Genomic DNA, 12,500 nt, shown 5'->3' on the forward strand with positions numbered 1-12,500 from the left:
GACAAGTGTCTAACACAGTCTTTGTTGTGATCCCAGACTGTGAGATCCTCTGACAGTGTCACTGACAAGTCTCTAACACAGTCTTTGTTGTGATCCCAGACTGTTATTACAACAAAGGGGAGAGGGGAGGAGAGGGATGGGAAGGGAGTGACGTGTAAGACAAGTGGGAGTTGTGATATTGAATAATGATATCCAGTTATGTGGAGGTGAGTGTGTCATCACCTGGAGGTGGTTGTGGTGGTGGTGGTTGTTGGTTGATTGATTGGTTGGTTGTTGTTGTTGTTGTTGTTGTTGTTGTTGTGGCGGGGGGTGGGGGAATCATGATGGCGGTGGTGTTAGCCTTATTGCGCACCCTTAGGCACTCTTGTCTTGGCTTTAGATTTCTGTTTACCATGACTCCCAAGTCTTCTTCACATTCTGTATAATCAAGCTCTACTTCATCTAGTTTATAACTTGGAGGGTTATTTTCATTACCAAGGACTAGTACTTTACACTTGTCCACATTGAACTTCATCTGCCACTTTTCAGACCTAGATATTAAGTTGTCCAAATCCTTCTGGAGTTCATTTTTATCCTCATCAGAATCAATCATTCGGCCTTTTTTGTATCAGCAAATTTGCTCATGTCACTTGTTATTCCTTCATCAAGGTCATTTATGTAAATTATGAACATCAATGGGCCTAAAACTGATCCTTGTGGAACGCCACTAATGACCGGTCCCCATTCAGATTTGGCCCCATTAATGGAAACTCTGCTTTCTGCTGGTAAGCGATACCTCATTCTATGTTTGACCTTCAACTCCTATACCATGATATTTTGTGAAGTAATCACAAAAGATTTTACTGAAATCCAAATAAACAGCATCACATTCTTTATCATTGTCTACTGCCTCAGATTCTTTGCCGAAGAACGTCAGTAAATTTGTCAGGCAGGAACGACCTCTCGTGAATCCATGCTGAGACTCGTCAAGTTATGCTCGTCAAGGTGACTTCTAATAATATCAGCTATAATTTATTCTAATATGCCTACAATAGAAGTCAGGCCTATTGGACGGTAATTTGATGGAATGGACTAATCCCCTGATTTAAATATAGGAAATTACATTAGCCATCTTCCACATCTCTGGGTTATCCTGGGTAGCTAACCCCTCTGAGTTAAAAATCCCTACAAAATCTTATATGACAGTGATGCACAAGTGTTGATGAGATGCAGCAACACACCAGAGGAAGATGAGATGTATTGAATTTTATAATGTGAACATTGTTGAACATCATGCAGCTGAACACTGTAATATTGAAGACATGTTCTGTGCACTGACTGTATGGCCGCTGTATAGTACATGTATTGGCTGGAGTCTACCTGGAGGGTGTTCCGGGGATCAACGCCCCTGCGGCCCAGTCCTTGACCAGGCCTCCTGGTGGATGGGCGCCTGATCAGCTAGGCTGTTACTGCTGGTCGCACATGTACAGTGTATGGCTGGGTGGACTCAGTGCTCTGTGCTACTGTGATGGGACCCTACAACAGTGACCACTGTTGGTCTGGGTCACTTTGGTGGAGTGGGAGTGAGAGGTACATGTTAGGAAGGTGTGTGAGGTAGTGAGTGGGAGTGAGAGGTACATGTTAGGAAGGTGTGTGAGGTAGTTGAGCGGGGTGAGTGGGAGTGAGAGGTACATGTTAGGAAGATGTGTGAGGTAGTGAGTGGGAGTGAGAGGTACATGTTAGGAAGGTGTGTGAGGTAGTGGAGCGGGGTGAGTGGGAGTGAGAGGTACATGTTAGGAAGGTGTGTGAGGTAGTGAGTGGGAGTGAGAGGTACATGTTAGGAAGGTGTGTGAGGTAGTGAGTGGGAGTGAGAGGTACATGTTAGGAAGGTGTGTGAGGTAGTTGAGCGGGGTGAGTGGGAGTGAGAGGTACATGTTAGGAAGATGTGTGAGGTAGTGAGTGGGAGTGAGAGGTACATGTTAGGAAGGTGTGTGAGGTAGTGAGTGGGAGTGAGAGGTACATGTTAGGAAGGTGTGTGAGGTAGTGGAGCGGGGTGAGTGGGAGTGAGAGGTACATGTTAGGAAGATGTGTGAGGTAGTGAGTGGGAGTGAGAGGTACATGTTAGGAAGGTGTGTGAGGTAGTGAGTGGGAGTGAGAGGTACATGTTAGGAAGGTGTGTGAGGTAGTGAGTGGGAGTGAGAGGTACATGTTAGGAAGGTGTGTGAGGTAGTGAGTGGGAGTGAGAGGTACATGTTAGGAAGGTGTGTGAGGTAGTGGAGCGGGGTGAGTGGGAGTGAGAGGTACATGTTAGGAAGATGTGTGAGGTAGTGAGTGGGAGTGAGAGGTACATGTTAGGAAGGTGTGTGAGGTAGTGGAGCGGGGTGAGTGGGAGTGAGAGGTACATGTTAGGAAGATGTGTGAGGTAGTGAGTGGGAGTGAGAGGTACATGTTAGGAAGGTGTGTGAGGTAGTGAGTGGGACTGAGAGGTACATGTTAGGAAGGTGTGTGAGGTAGTGAGTGGGAGTGAGAGGTACATGTTAGGAAGGTGTGTGAGGTAGTGAGTGGGAGTGAGAGGTACATGTTAGGAAGGTGTGTGAGGTAGTGAGTGGGAGTGAGAGGTACATGTTAGGAAGGTGTGTGAGGTAGTGAGTGGGAGTGAGGGATACATGTTAGGAAGGTGTGAGGTAGTGAGTGGGAGTGAGAGGTACATGTTAGGAAGGTGTGTGAGGTAGTGAGTGGGAGTGAGAGGTACATGTTAGGAAGGTGTGTGAGGTAGTGAGTGGGGGTGAGAGGTACATGTTAGGAAGGTGTGTGAGGTAGTGAGTGGGGTGAGTGGGAGTGAGAGGTACATGTTAGGAAGGTGTGTGAGGTAGTGAGTGGGAGTGAGGGATACATGTTAGGAAGGTGTGAGGTAGTGAGTGGGAGTGAGAGGTACATGTTAGGAAGGTGTGTGAGGTAGTGAGTGGGAGTGAGAGGTACATGTTAGGAAGGTGTGTGAGGTAGTGAGTGGGAGTGAGAGGTACATGTTAGGAAGGTGTGTGAGGTAGTGAGTGGGAGTGAGAGGTACATGTTAGGAAGGTGTGTGAGGTAGTGAGTGGGAGTGAGAGGTACATGTTAGGAAGATGTGTGAGGTAGTGAGTGGGAGTGAGAGGTACATGTTAGGAAGGTGTGTGAGTGGGGTGAGTGGGAGTGAGAAGTACATGTTAGGAAGGTGTGTGAGTGGGGTGAGTGGGAGTGAGAGGAGCAGCAATACTTGGGCAAGGAAGGTGCTATCTAATTGTGGGAACCTGAACGTGATATACATTATGCAACATCATACCTGTAACCCTGCCTACCCTTCCTCCCTCCCTGCCTACCCTTCCTCCCTCCCTGCCTACCCTTCCTCCCTCCCTGCCTACCCTTCCTGCCTACCCTTCCTCCCTCCATGCCTACCCTTCCTCCCTCCCTGCCTACCCTTCCTCCCTCCCTGCTTACCCTTCCTCCCTCCTTGCCTACCCTTCCTCCCTCCCTGCCTACCCTTCCTCCCTCCCTGCCTACCCTTCCTCCCTCCCTCCCTGCCTACCCTTCCTCCCTCCCTGCCTACCCTTCCTCCCTCCCTGCCTACCCTTCCTCCCTCCCTGCTTACCCACCCTCCGTGCCCATGCCTGGGGAATTACTAGGGTAGGGAGATCCTGCCCATCTTTGTGTGGTGCTGCTTGCTCACTGCCCATGTGTCTGTCAAGTGGTCCGTCAGCACGCCCACCCACCGTCAGCACGCCCATCCACCGTGAGCACGCCCACCCACCGTCAGCACGCCCATCCACCGTCAGCACGCCCACCCACCATCAGCACGCCCACCCACCATCAGCACGCCCACCCACCGTCAGCATGCCCACCCACCGTCAGCACGCCCATCCACCGTCAGCACGCCCACCCACCGTCAGCACGCCCATCCACCGTCAGCACGCCCACCCACCGTCAGCACGCCCACCCACCGTCAGCACGCCCATCCACCGTCAGCACGCCCATCCACCGTCAGCACACTCATCCACCGTCGGTGTCATGTGGGTTTTCGATACGTGGATAAGGTAAGAATGCTCACGTAGGCTGGTAGTACGTATAATATAACGGAAAGTATGGGAAAGCGCCAACAGCCGTCCTGCCTCTCTCTGCTCCCTAGCCTGACTGACCCATGAGTGCCTACGGGTGAGGATGTTTGAAATCCTGCTATGGTCAGCAGCAATATGAATACAGTCAATGATTCACAAAGACGGTTGATAGTGAGTCATCTACTGGTACACTGGTTACTGGTAACTGGTTACTAGGAACTGGTACTACTACTGAGAGCTCGGCGACGCTAACGTATGTCGTCCCGACATACAACTAATACAAACTAGAGATGGCAGGTGTACGGCTTGGGCTGAGTCTATACAATGTCAAAGTACACAACAATTGAACATTATAACATACATAAGTAGAATATTGGAATGGAAGCTTACGTAACTGAAACTGTAATGCAATACAAGGTATAATATAGCACAACTCATCGAATGAAACTCAACGTTGAGATTACACAATAGAAGTTATAAAAAAAATTTGATCGATCGATCTGTATTCATGTGATCTACAGATTCTGAGGAAGGAATATATACAAAGAAAGAAGTGTTTAACAGAAAGGCAGATTCGGTGCACTCAAATCTAGACTGTTAACTCTCAGAATTCGGAGAGAACGTGAACACAAAAAAAAATTCTTGAATACTGATAAGTTGATACTGTAATTATTCATCTATACAGGTTATTTACATTTAACCCCAACTCTGCTAGGGTGAGATTGATATATGCAGAATGGGTGTCATCTCTGGGAGGATCAAACTCTGTTGCACTGGCTAACTCATTCTGTATTTGAGGCAAATCTGAATTGGTAGTTACAAATGATACCTGAGGATTTCTCAATACCTGTCGTGTACGTAGGGAATAACGACATTCAGGTTGATCGTCTGACTGAGTATCAGAGGTAGAGAGTACAGGATCAGGAGGATTGTCAGAGTCTGTCACATTAGTCTGGGTTGGAACATCATTATCATCACATACTAACTTCATATGATCTAAATGCGATTCTTTATACTGACCAGTACTAATTTCTCTAACCTTATACTTATTACCAGTGATATGTTCAACTACTCGATAAGGACCAACAAACTTTTGATCAAGCTTTGGCATTGCAGACGTTTTGTTAAAGTTAGTCAGCATAACTCTCGAACCTACTTTGATTTTGGATGGCTTTGCTTGAGTGTTTGCGACTCTTGTAAATTCTGCTGTTGATTTATGAAGTGTTTCATGGATTCTTCTAGAAACACTTTGAGCTAAGCTGGTACGATTTGCTATGAAATCATCAGGGTTGTAATTTGGTTTCGGATTAGAATATAGCAACTCATAAGGCAAACGTTTATCTACACCGTACAATGCATAATGTGGAGTGTCACCTATGGAAACATTGTAAGCAGAATTTATAGCACACTGCACATCAGGTATAACTTCATCCCAAGTTTCACTGTTGGGATTGATAGTGGCTCTCAAGACATCAAGTACTTTCTTATTGGTACGTTCCACTAACCCATTGCTGGCAGGATGATGAGGAACAATGGTGGATTTAGAGATCTTGTACAAGGTACACAAATTTTCAAGAATCTCATTACAGAATTCACCTCCATTATCTGTTACTAGGGACTTAGGGGTGGTATGCCTGCAGATAATGCGTTCTTTAAACGCTTTAGCTACTGTCTCGGCAGTCTTATCTGCAATAGGAACTAATTCACAATATCTGGTGAAATGGTCCACCATAGCACATAGATGTTTGTTGCCCTGGAGGGAACATTGGAAATTAGTTAACAAATCTAGCGCAACTCTTTCCCACGGTTCGCTAGTAGTTGGATACACTTGGATTGGATTAAGACCATTAGCATTACCTTTATGTTGCATGCAGACACTACATTTCTTAACATACTCAGAAATATCAGTTGCCATACGAGGCCAAAAGTATTTCAATCTGGCTTGTTTTACTGAACGATCCATACCAGGGTGTGCAACACCTGGTACATCGTGAACTAGCTGTAAGGCTACATTCACTAGCGACTGTGGAATTACTAACTGGTAAACTCTTCTGCTAGGAGTACCCAACTCGGCTGTTCGATACAGTAATTCTTGGTTCATGACAAAGTCACTGATGGGTGCTGGTGGCTTCACAGTCAGAATAAGATCTTCCTGGAGCAGGAATCGAATCACACCAGACCACATGGGATCTGTTCGTTGAGCATTCTTGACATCTTCAGCACTAAATGGAGGGTCTGCAGTTACTATACTAACATGTCGCGATAAGGCATCTGCGACTACATTTGACTTGCCAGGTAAGTGTTCAAAGGTGGGATTGAACTCTTGGATAGTCAAGGTCCATCTGGCTAACCTTCCAGTAGGTTGTTTGTTCTGGAATAAAGGTATCAGTGGAGCGTGGTCTGTCAAGACATGAACAGAGTACTGATAAATAATGTCTCGGAAGTGCTTTAAAGACCATACTATTGCTAAAGCTTCTTGCTCAGTTACTGTATAATTACGTTCAGCCTTCGTAAGGACTCGGCTAGCAAATGCAACTGCGTTGTACTTGCCATCGGTCTTCTGAGCTAGTACAACACCTATGCCAATAGAACTAGCATCAGTTGTCAGAAGGGCTTAGAAAAATCTGGAAATTTCAAAATTGGAGCAGATGTTAGCTTTTCTTTTAGAGTTTGGAATGCTCTTTCTTGACGGAAGGTCCAAACAAAAGGAGCATCTTTCTTAAGCAACTCAGTTAGAGGAGCAGCTATGGAAGAAAAATTGGCAATGAAAGATCTATAAAAACCTGCTAAGCCCACAAAGGATCTTACGGCATCAGCAGTTTTGGGAATTGGAAAATTTAGTACTGCAGTTACTTTACTTTGGTCAGTCGTAACCCCTCTAGGAGTGACTACGTGACCAAGAAACTTAATTTCTTATCTGAAAAATTGACATTTAGACAGTTTGATCTTTAAATTGGCTTCTTCAAGCTTACCAAGTACTACCTCAAGTCTTTTCAAGTGTGTATCCACGTCTTTAGACATGACGATTACGTCATCTAAGTACACCATAAGCGCATTACCTATGAGACCTCTAAAGATATTAGTCATGAGCCTTGAGAACGTGATAGGGGAGGATCGTAAACCAAACGCCATACGGAGAAAGTGATAATGACCTGTAGGAGTGGAGAATGCAGTTAGCTCTTGGCTGTCCTCGTGAAGAGGGACTTGCCAAAACCCTTGTAACAAATCCAGGGTTGAAAAGACTTTGTTATCTCCGATGTTACGTAAAAGATCACCCAGTACAGGAAGTGGGAAGCGATCTGGAATAGTTTTCGCATTTAACTTCCTAAAGTCAATCACTGGGCGCCAAGTACCATCCTTCTTAGGTACTAGGATCAAGGGCGCATTCCAAGGTGAATTGCTAGGTGCAATAACTCCATCATCAAGCATTTGATTGATCAATTCTTCTGCAACAGCAACTTGTGAATGAGGCATTCTGTACGCAGGTATATAGATAGGTCTAGTACCAGGTTCAAGTGGTATACGATGGGACAATAAGTTCGTTATACCCATCTTCTCACCTGGTAAGGCAATGGCCTTACGACGTTTGTTCAACATAGTCAACAAACGCTTGACTTCATCTGGGAAGTCAGTGAGAGCTAAGTCTTTCTCCTCAACTGGTGGAACAGATTGATCCAGTGAAGTGGATGAGGTCTCCCTGGTAGAAATAGCACTGACCCACTGGTCAGGTGACAACTCATCCTCTACCTGAACAGGGTAAGGATAGTGAACAAGGTCAACAAGATTGGTATTTGCTCTGAGACGAACACTGTGACCAGAAGTGTTAGCTAGGAAGAAATGGATCTTACCATCTCTTACAACATGTAAGGATGGTTCAACAAATAGACCTCTTACTTTGCAGGAATCACTGTCAACTAGGACGTTATCACCATCTGGAACACTAGGACCAACAACAGACACTCTAGTGAGGGCACTAGCTGCGACAGAAACGTCTTTCTGCAGATGGCATGTGACTGACCCATGAGTGCCTACGGGTGAGGATGTTTGAAATCCTGCTATGGTCAGCAGCAATATGAATACAGACAGTGACTCAGGCAGAGACGGTTGGTAGTGAGTCATCTACTGGTACACTGGTTACTGGTAACTGGTTACTAGGAACTGGTACTACTACTGAGATCGGCATGCTCACCCACCGTCACCACGCCCACCCACAGTCAGCACGCCCACCCACCGTCAGCACGCCCACCCACCGTCAGCACGCCTACCCACTGTCAGCACGCCCACCCACCGTTAGCACGCCCACCCACCGTCAGCACGCCCACCCACCGTCAGCACGCCCACCCACCGTCAGCACGCCTACCCACAGTCAGCATGCCCACCCACCGTTAGCACGCCCACCCACCGTCAGCACGCCCACCCACCGTCAGCACGCCCACCCACCGTCAGCACGCCCACCCACAGTCAGCACCCCCACCCACCGTCAGCACGCCCAACCACCGTCAACGCGCCCACCCACCCACCGTCAGCACGCCCACCCACCGCCCACACGTTAACACCATCTACATGTCCACGCCATTTACATGTCTACACTATCTACATGTCTACACTATCTACATGTCCACGCCATCTACATGTCCACACCATCTACATATCCACACCATCTACGTGTCCACACCACCATCTACATGTCCACACCATTACGTGTCCACACCACCATCTACATGTCCACACCATTACGTGTCCACACCACCATCTACATGTCCACACCATTACGTGTCCACACCACCATCTACATGTCCACACCATTCACATATCCACACCATCTACGTGTCCACACCTCCATCTACGTGTCCACACCACCATCTACGTGTCCACACCACCATCTACGTATCCACACCACCATCTACATGTCCGCACCACCATCTACGTGTCCACGCCATCTACCTGTCCATATCACCATCTCCGTGTCCACACCATCAACGTGTCCACACCACCATCTACGTGTCCACACCACCATCTACGTGTCCACACCACCATCTACATGTCCACACCATTACATGTCCACACCACCATCTACATGTCCACACCATCCACATATCCACACCATCTACGTGTCCACACCCCCATCTACGTGTCCACACCACCATCTACGTGTCCACACCACCATCTACGTGTCCACGCCATCTACCTGTCCATACCACCATCTCCGTGTCCACACCATCAACGTGTCCACACCACCATCTACGTGTCCACACCACCATCTACGTGTCCACACCACCATCTACATGTCCACACCATTACATGTCCACACCACCATCTACATGTCCACACCATCCACATATCCACACCATCTACGTGTCCACACCCCCATCTACGTGTCCACACCACCATCTACGTGTCCACACCACCATCTACGTGTCCACACCACCATCTACGTGTCCACACCACCATCTACATATCCGCACCACCATCTACGTGTCCACGCCATCTACCTGTCCATACCACCATCTCCGTGTCCACACCATCTACGTGTCCACACCATCTACGTGTCCACACCACCATCTACGTGTCCACACCACCATCTACGTGTCCACACCATCTACATGTACACACCATCTATGTGTCCACACCACCATCTACGTGTCCACACCGCCATCTACGTGTCCACACCACCATCTACGTGTCCACACCATCTACGTGTCCACGCCACCATCTACGTGTCCACACCACCATCTACGTGTCCACACCACCATCTACATGTCCACACCATCTACGTGTCCACACCACCATCTACGTGTCCACACCGCCATCTACGTGTCCACACCGCCATCTACGTGTCCACACCACCATCTACATGTCCGCACCACCATATACGTGTCCACACCACCATCTACGTGTCCACACCATCTACGTGTCCACACCGCCATCTACGTGTCCACACCATCTACGTGTCCACACCATCTGCGTGTCCACACCATCTACATGTCCACACCACCATCTACATGTCCACACCATCTACGTGTCCACACCATCTACGTGTCCACACCACCATCTACGTGTCCACACCATCTACGTGTCCACACCACCATCTACGTGTCCACACCATCTACGTGTCCACACCACCATCTACGTGTCCACACCAATATCTACGTGTCCACACCATCTACGTGTTCACACCGCCATCTACGTGTCCAAACCACCATCTACGTGTCCACACCATCTACGTGTCCACAACATCTGCGTGTCCACACCATCTACGTGTCCACGCCACCATCCCCATGTCCACACCATCTACGTGTCCACACCATCTACGTGTCCACACCATCTACGTGCCCACACCATCTGCGTGTCCACACCATCTACGTGTCCACACCACCATCTACGTATCCACACCACCATCTACATGTCCGCACCACCATGTACGTGTCCTACATACCACCATCAACGTATCCACACCACCATCTACGTGTCCACACCATCATCTACGTGTCCACACCATCTACATGTCCACACCACCATCTACATGTCCACATATCCACACCATCTACGTGTCCACACCCCCATCGACGTGTTCACACCACCATCTACGTGTCCACACCACCATCTACGTGTCCACACCACCATCTACATGTCCGCACCACCATCTACGTGTCCATGCCATCTACCTGTCCATACCACCATCTCCGTGTCCACACCATCTACGTGTCCACACCATCTACGTGTCCACACCACCATCTACGTGTCCACACCACCATCTACGTGTCCACACCACCATCTACGTGTCCACACCACCATCTACATGTCCTACGTGTTCACCACCATCTACGTGTCTACATGTCCGCACCACCATCTACGTGTCCACACCACCATCTACGTGTCCACACCACCATCTACGTGTCCTACACCACCATCTACGTGTCCACACCACCATCTACGTGTCCACACCATCTACGTGCCACCATCTACGTGTCCACATCTGCGTGTCCCACCATCTACATGTCCACACCACCATCTACGTGTCCACACCACCATCTACGTGTCCACACCACCATCTACGTGTCACCCTCTACGTGTCCACACCATCTACGTGTCCACACCATCTACGTGTCATCTACATGTCCACACCATCTATGTGTCCACACCACCATCTACGTGTCCACACCACCATCTACGTGTCCACACCACCATCTACATGTCCACACCATCTACGTGTCCACACCACCATCTACGTGTCCACACCACCATCTACGTGTCCACACCACCATCTACGTGTCCACACCACCATCTACGTGTCCACACCACCATCTACATGTCCACACCATCTACGTGTCCACGCCACCATCTACGTGTCCACACCACCATCTACGTGTCCACGCCACCATCTACGTGTCCACGCCACCATCTACGTGTCCACGCCACCATCTACGTGTCCACACCACCATCTACGTGTCCACGCCACCATCTACGTGTCCACGCCACCATCTACGTGTCCACGCCACCATCTACGTGTCCACACCACCATCTACGTGTCCACACCACCATCTACGTGTCCACACCACCATCTACGTGTCCACACCACCATCTACGTGTCCACACCACCATCTACGTGTCCACACCACCATCTACGTGTCCACACCACCATCTACGTGTCCACACCACCATCTACGTGTCCACACCACCATCTACGTGTCCACACCACCATCTACGTGTCCACACCACCATCTACGTGTCCACACCACCATCTACGTGTCCACGCCACCATCTACGTGTCCACGCCACCATCTACGTGTCCACACCACCATCTACGTGTCCACGCCACCATCTACGTGTCCACACCACCATCTACGTGTCCACACCACCATCTACGTGTCCACGCCACCATCTACGTGTCCACCCTCCAGAACCTACCTGACTAGTGTCTCCAGTTACCATGTGTTGTCATTGTATGATACGAGATCAAATATTTTAATATTATTGAGCAGTAACTTTCATAATTATATTAGAACATATGAAGGTTAAGAGTGTGTGTGTCAGTCAGATTCGGGTCCAGGAGCTATGACTCGACCCCTGCAACCACAACTAGGTGAATACATAATTAGGCAAATGCAGTAGAGGTCAGGGAGAGTATCAGTGGATTACGAGAGAAGTTAAAACAGGATAGTTGATGCCATTGATGTACTTTTAAAATGACTTGTGTTATCACGTCAGGAATATTTCGTGGTGTGCGTGTTTGATGGTGAGAGAGATGACAGGTGGGTAATGTAGAACCATCCTGTACTGGCCTGGTAGCACTACACAATCTTGGCCCTGGGCCAGGCGCTGCGGCGCTAGCAAAACTCTCGACGCCCATCAGAGGTATATCAGAGGTTTACTGGGAACGCCTCTGAGCTCTTAAAATATACACTTTAGAGTGGAGGAGATATAGATACCTGA

At 48.5% G+C, this 12,500-nt stretch overlaps 1 protein-coding gene across 13 annotated transcripts in view; it reads left to right on the forward strand.

Annotated features, from left to right (window-relative positions):
• RhoGAP19D (Rho GTPase activating protein at 19D) overlaps positions 1–12,500 on the forward strand; it is a 475,555-nt gene that overhangs the window by 232,255 nt on the left and 230,800 nt on the right. The window lies entirely within an intron of this gene.

Source organism: Cherax quadricarinatus, chromosome 87 (genome assembly GCF_038502225.1).
Source record: "Cherax quadricarinatus isolate ZL_2023a chromosome 87, ASM3850222v1, whole genome shotgun sequence".
Classification (NCBI taxonomy): Eukaryota; Metazoa; Arthropoda; class Malacostraca; order Decapoda; family Parastacidae; genus Cherax; species Cherax quadricarinatus.